This window comes from Schistocerca nitens, chromosome 4, assembly GCF_023898315.1.
Source record: "Schistocerca nitens isolate TAMUIC-IGC-003100 chromosome 4, iqSchNite1.1, whole genome shotgun sequence".
In the NCBI taxonomy this organism is placed as follows: domain Eukaryota; kingdom Metazoa; phylum Arthropoda; class Insecta; order Orthoptera; family Acrididae; genus Schistocerca; species Schistocerca nitens.
In genome coordinates, this window is record NC_064617.1 from 660,511,300 (window position 1) to 660,518,175 (window position 6,876).

The following is a 6,876-nucleotide window of genomic DNA, read 5'->3' on the forward strand; positions in this document are numbered from 1 at the left end:
AAAGTGTGAACACTCTCACTCGAGGTGATCGATGGATCATAACAAACACCTCGGTGTGCATCTGGACGCCTCTGTTGGTGGCGATGACACAATCGTCCACCAGTTGGCGTACTAAAAGGTGGGTACCCGCTGGGTCACTCGCCGACTAACAGAAGACTATAAAGAGCAACGGAGGACCATCTGTGCGGAATAGATTGCGCATTACGTGGCCGATAGTAAAAAATTGTTATCGAACATCATCACAGGCGATGAAACATGGGTGTATCACTTCGAACCGGAAAGAAAACGGCAATCCATGGAGTGGCGCCACACCATCCTCCGACGAAGAAAACGTTTAAAGCCGTACCCACAGCCGGTAAAGTCATGGCGACGGTCTTTTGGGACTCTGAAGGTGTTATTCTGATGTCCTTCCTCATGGTGAAAATATCAGCTCTGAAGTGCATCGTACTACCCTTAGGAAAGCGAAGAAACGACTTCAGTGTGTTAGACAAAAATATAAACGAACTTCCGTTTCTCCACGACAACGCAAGGCCTCACACAAGTCTGTGCACCCGAGAGGAGCTCACAAGACTTGATCGGACTGTTCTTCCTCATCCACCCTATAACACGAATCTCGCACCTTCCGACTTCCATCTGCTTGGCCCAATGAAGAATGCATTCTGCGGGAAACAGGGTGTTAGTGATGCAGTAAGACGTTGGCTGCGACGTCGACCAGAAGAATGGCGCCATACGGACTTAGAGGCCCTCCCAGTAAAGCGGCATAAGGCCGTCGCATTGAACGGAGATTATGTTGAGAAATAGGGTTTTGCAACCGAAAGAATGGAAAATAATATAGTGTATTGGAAACCTGAATAAAGCCTTTCGGGAAAAAATGTGTTGCATTACTTTTTGGAAGCTACTCATAACAGATTCAATCTGATCATGTGTGTGTCTTTCATGCTGGTGCAATACTTCCATATAAGTGCGTACGCTTCCGTGGCCAGAGTCCTACTGGTAGAACTAGAACAAAGCTGTTGTAACCGTGGTCTAAATGTTTGTTTCTTCCTATGTACAATGTTACACAAGGTACCGCACTAAGATAACTTCGATATCAAAGGACTTTCATACTTTGTGGGTAAACGACAAATAAAACTGCTGTATCGTGAAATATACATCCCAACCCTCACTCTCAGTTGTTATCATGCGACAAAAAGCTCTCAGTTTCCGACAATATGTGCAAGCTGCGAATGTCGACATAATGTTCGCCGGCCGGAGTGACCGTGCGGTTCTAGGCGCTACAGTCTGGAGCCGAGCGACCGCTACGGTCGCAGGTTCGAATCCTGCCTCGGGCATGGATGTCTGTGATGTCCTTAGGTTAGTTAGGTTTAATTAGTTCTAAGTTCTAGGCGACTGATGACGTCAGAAGTTAAGTCGCGTAGTGCTCAGAGCCATTTGAACATAATGTTCCTTGAAGAGGCTGTTTCTTCTAAATTGCTACTCCATTGTAAATACAGGTAACTAAGCTGGCACAATGATACAACTTCTGCCGGCCGGGGTGGCCGATCGGTTCTAGGCGCTACAGTTTGGAAACGCGCGACCGCTACGGTCGCAGGTTCGAATCCTGCCTCGGGCATGGATGTGTGTGATGTCCTTAGGTTATTTAGGTTTAAGTAGTTCTTAGTTCTAGGGTACTGATGACCACAGCAGTTAAGTCCCATAGTGCTCAGAGCTATTTGAACTATTTGATACTACTTCTATAGTGTTCATGCCAGATGCTGGTATGCACCAGTACGCCATTCCATTCTTCTGTCTGCCTTCCTATCCATTTCCGCACCGAGCGAGGTGGCGCAGTGGTTAGCACACTGGACTCGCATTCGGGAGGACGACGGTTCAATACCACGTCCGGCCATCCTGATTTAGATTTTCCGTGGTTTCCCTAAATCGCTTCAGCCAAATGCCGGGATGTTTCTTCGACAGGGCACTGCCGGCTCCCTTCCCTCATCCAATGAGACCGATAACCTCGCTGTGTGGTCTCTTCCTCCAAATCAGTCAAGTCCAGTCCATTTCCGCATACGTAGCGCTCCCTACATCGCTCACCATCGCCGGCCGGTATGGCTGAGTGGTTCTAGGCGCTACAGTCTGGAACGGCGCGACCGCTACGGTCGCAGGTTCGAATCCTGCCTCGGGCATGGATGTGTGTGATGTCCTTAGGTTAGTTAGGTTTAAGTAGTTCTAAGTTCTAGGGGACTGATGACCTCAGATGTTAAGTACAATAGTGCTCAGAGCCTCACTCACCATCGCTGCATGTGTGACACCCTTGGTCGTTCCCGGTGATTGCTTCCCTCAATAGCCCCTATTGTTGTTGCACTGATGTGTCTTAAAATGTGTCTATCGAATAATTGAGGACGTAGAGTGCGAGTGCTAGTCTAAGATGAGAAGACGCGCAGGAGAGGAATTCTTGGTGGTTCGCATCAAACCAGTCAGAAAACTCACGGCTAAAAAGAAAGACTGTATTCCGTATTAGGGTATAGGTCTTGTCTGTTTTTCAAAGTGGCTGTCCTTCAGCCTCGGTTTTTTGTATTGGTACATTGGTTGTTTTATTTTTCGTTTTTGGTTCGCAAACTATTTTTAAGTCTGTGCAGAACTGATGTGTATGATTTCACACGGTAATATAATATGCTGGGTGCAAGGACGGTGTTGTGGTTTTTCAAATTTTCGTTAATTTTTACACACTTTAAACCGGCCGCTCCGGTTTTCTTAGGTTTTAGGTCGTGATTCCGTGATGAACACATATGTGCCTTTTTGAAGCTGTAGATCTTTTACTGATATTTCCATTTAGTTCGTTCTTGTATTTTGCTTTTTGCTTCCTTACACAAATTTGATGTATTAGTTCAGACTGAAACGTAATAACGTATGACACCGTCAATGTGTCAAGCTACTTCACACTGTTTGTCAGTTACACTGTTTTTCATCTCGATGATTCTGGATGTTGATTCTGTATGAATGTTCCTCTAGCTTCTTGTCCTGTCTTGCAGTCAATTTCTAGCTTGGGTTCGGTTCAACCGTCCTTTAGGTATGTTCGTGGCCACCTGTTTTCTATACTGACGCTCAGATTGCGTGCATTGCGTGCATGGGCGCCTAAGCGGTCTAGCGTGGAGTCGTGAAGCTGGCACCCAACTATCGATAAATATACAATTTTTAGGGTTCCTGATAAATAGGCTATAGTTATAGAGTTCTCTGTACAAAATTTGAATAGTTCTGAAGAATTTTACGAAGACAGCAACAGTACTCGGAAAAATTTTAATCTTGTAAAGAATGATTTGCCAATTTGCGAAAAAAAATTAGAACAAAAGCTTGCCAAGAGTTCTTCAGGAAACCCTGTTGACATTTTTTTTTTACAGATAATATTTTATGAGGTAATTTCAACAGTGAGGGACCCACTTTCACCATTAGAGAAGTTTTAGACCAACTGTCCAGAATATACATTTTTTTCACAGTTCTTGGCAGATATGCTACAGTAATAGAGCTCTCTGCACAAAATTTGAATAGTTCTGTAGAATTTCCCGAAAAAAATTATGATCACAACTGTGAATATCTGAGTAGCTGTAAAGTCGGTATCCAAATTTGGAGAAAAATACCTTTTTTTCTGAAGAATTGATAGATACACAACAGCTCTGGAGTACTCCGTACAAAGCTGAGCAACTCTGCAGAACTTAACGAAAAAAGTCATCACAATTCTGAATTACCGAGTGGCTGTTAGGCAAATCGTTCATCTTTGGGAACACAGTTCCAGAAAATATCAAGTACGCATGAGTACTACTTCTGAGTGATAAATTCATTTATAACCTAAAATAGACAAGTTGTTTACTTCGATGTCCTTAGCTCAGAAATCATCGTATTAGTTGGGTGATGCGACAGACCAATGCTCACAAGTCAGGCAGAGAGAGGCCAGGACAACCTGAAAAGAAGTACGGGTTACGGAAACTGTTTACTACCCAGAGCGGACAACTCCAATCGTCGTTCACTTTCGAGGGAAGCTCGTGGTCCTAGAAAGGACGATGTCTTGGTTTCTAGTTCGTTTACAAAAAATTGTATCTATTTGTGTGGGCATCACTAGCATGAAATAACTTATAGCAAACCCTTATCTCTCGAACCAACGTCGGAAGTGAAAATTTATTTGGAAAATTATCCACACAGGAGTTAAGAAACTACATGTACGTGTGTATTGAACTGGTGACCTAGAAACGACGGAGAGGCTTCGTCCCGCCGTAGCCCTCAGTGGTTCACAACCCCACAACAGGCCACAGCAGTCCACCCACCTCACCACCACCCCATACCCAACCCAGGGTTATTGTGCAGTTCAGTTCGGCCCACAGTGGACCCCCCCCCCCCCCCACCACCACCACCAGACGAGTGTAGCACCAAATGTTTGTGTGGTAAAGAAATTATGGTGTAGGCGTACGTGGAGGCAGTGTTTGCGCAGCAGTCGCCGACATAGTGTAACTGAGGCGGAATAAGGGGAACCAACCCGCATTCGCCGAGGCAGATGGAAAACTGCCTTAAAAACCATCCACAGGCTGGCTGGCACACCCGACCCCGACACTAACCCGCCGGGCGGATTTGTTCCGTGGACCGGCACGCCTTCCCGCTCGGGAAGCAGAGCGTTACACCGCGCGGCTAGTCGGTCGTGCAAGAAACTGCGTCGTCTACTTAAGTTCGAAGATTTGTATCAGCAACGGCGGCAACCACATAAATAGACTGGGAGATCCACGAAACTCAGCAAGTGAAAAGAAAGAAGACCTTTTTTTCAAAACTTTGACTACATAGCACAAATCATTGCTTTGAAGGTCTTTACAATCGAAAAAGATAACCAGTTTGTGATCAGTCAGTAGATGAAAAGCGGCCCAAGGTAAATGCATGGAATCAACCATCAGTTACCTGAGAAAGAGAACTTCTCAGTCAGCCATTAACAACCCAAACCGAAACGAATATAAAAATCAATAAATCAGTAAATTATGTATTAATGTACTTAGAAGGTAAATTTTACACACAATTGTATTTGAAAATAGAAGAAAAGAAAGATCCACTACTGGTTCAATGCTGATAATTTTACGTATATTTCGGAAGTTTAAGTTACTACGGAAAGGGCATGAAAAAATTGTCCATGAACTCGAACTGAATGGCCTTTCTATCACAACCGCATAAAATACAGCCACATTTCTTGGTGGAGATGGATGTAATTTGATTGAAAACAATGTAGAAATTATCTTGCACACATAAGATACATGAGATGATAATGTTAGCAGTTTCTGATTTAACTGCGAACTCTCTTGAAGAACATTTCCTGGAGTGCTGCAAAGGAAGGTGGATGGCGAAATCCATTTATATATTGAAAAAGTTTATGTTCGTTGGTGAATTTGAATTGCGACCTCAAGAACAGACTGCAGTTTGTTCTGTTCGTATATTCCTTAGCGCTATGTATGCGCACGCATGATCCTGTACCGCTTGAGAAGTTATTTCAAAACTTCATATGTAAATATGATCGTCGATAGTGACATCTCGTGTGCGGCTTTCAAAATCTGAAATATCTTTTATGGTGCCTGTCTCTTGTTCTTTCGCTCTCATCTTCGGAATCAAATCTTAAAACAGTTACTACACTGAATCGACGAACCAACAGACGAACACACATAAGGATTCAAGTAGTAATCAATCAAATCCCAAAAATTACGACGAAAAAGATTGAACTGCTCGTTTCCAAACAAACAAAAAAGACTATATTTAAACAATTTGATCTGAGTGACAAATTACTTGTGACAGACTCTTCACATTAGTCAATAAATCGAGATGTCAACGCTCTATACCTAGTTGCTAAACTAAACGTTGTACATAAATTATATGATTGAGATAGGCATCAAATTTATGTAACACTGTAATGAACAAAAAACAAAACAAAAAAAACCAGGAACAGGAGCTGTATATACTTCATGTTATGTTTCGTCATATTTACCTTACAAGTATAGTAAATAGTAGGTTCATTCGTTGTACTATTAACGTTAATGTAGCAAAATAGCATTAATTATTGACTTGAAAGCAATAAAGTTTTCCTCTGAAAAGGTGCTTCTGATCGTTATATTTTGAGATAAAAAGTAAATTCTAAAATTTTTCAAATAAAGAGGCACCCTTTCAACCTTTCCTATTGGGTCGAAAACACGAACAACCCATTCTTTTGTGCAAGTAAACCAAACTAGGGGATAGCGCAAGAAAATAACCAAACTTGAAAAATGACTCCTTAAGTGCCATGTTTCAGTTTTGGAACAAATGCGAAAATCTCAAGATTTGTGTAAACTTTCTGACACTACAATAAAAAAGATTAAAAGTTAGCTTAAAAACAACTCGTTAAATCAAACAGAAGAAGCCTAAAAAATTTCTGCAGAAAAAAGAAAAAAATCTTGCCTTGCGCTGAGTATGTATTTTACAGCTGATCAAAACGAAGAAGAGATAAGTAGATGTTTTGGTCTGCTGCCTGAAACAAAATGTGTATTTTACATTTTACATGTAACTTAATTTTTGTGGAAGTGATATAATTATAAAAGAGTGGGAATGGAACGTGGAACGAGAGACAACCCCAAAAAGAACGAGACCGAAGCGAGAACGAGAACGCCCGCGACCAAAATGAATGGTGAACAGCCGTCGTTCCTCAGTGCTGTTCACTTCAATGAACCGTTCGTTTGGACCTTGTTCGTGAACAACCCACCTCTGAACGAACGTAACCATGCTGTTCAAACGAGCGTGGGCAGTATTGCTGCTATACTCCTTGCATCCTTATAACAACGCTGTTTGTCTTCACCGCAGTATTTTATTGAGTTCGACACCTTAGGCGTTTCGGGGTTTCGACTA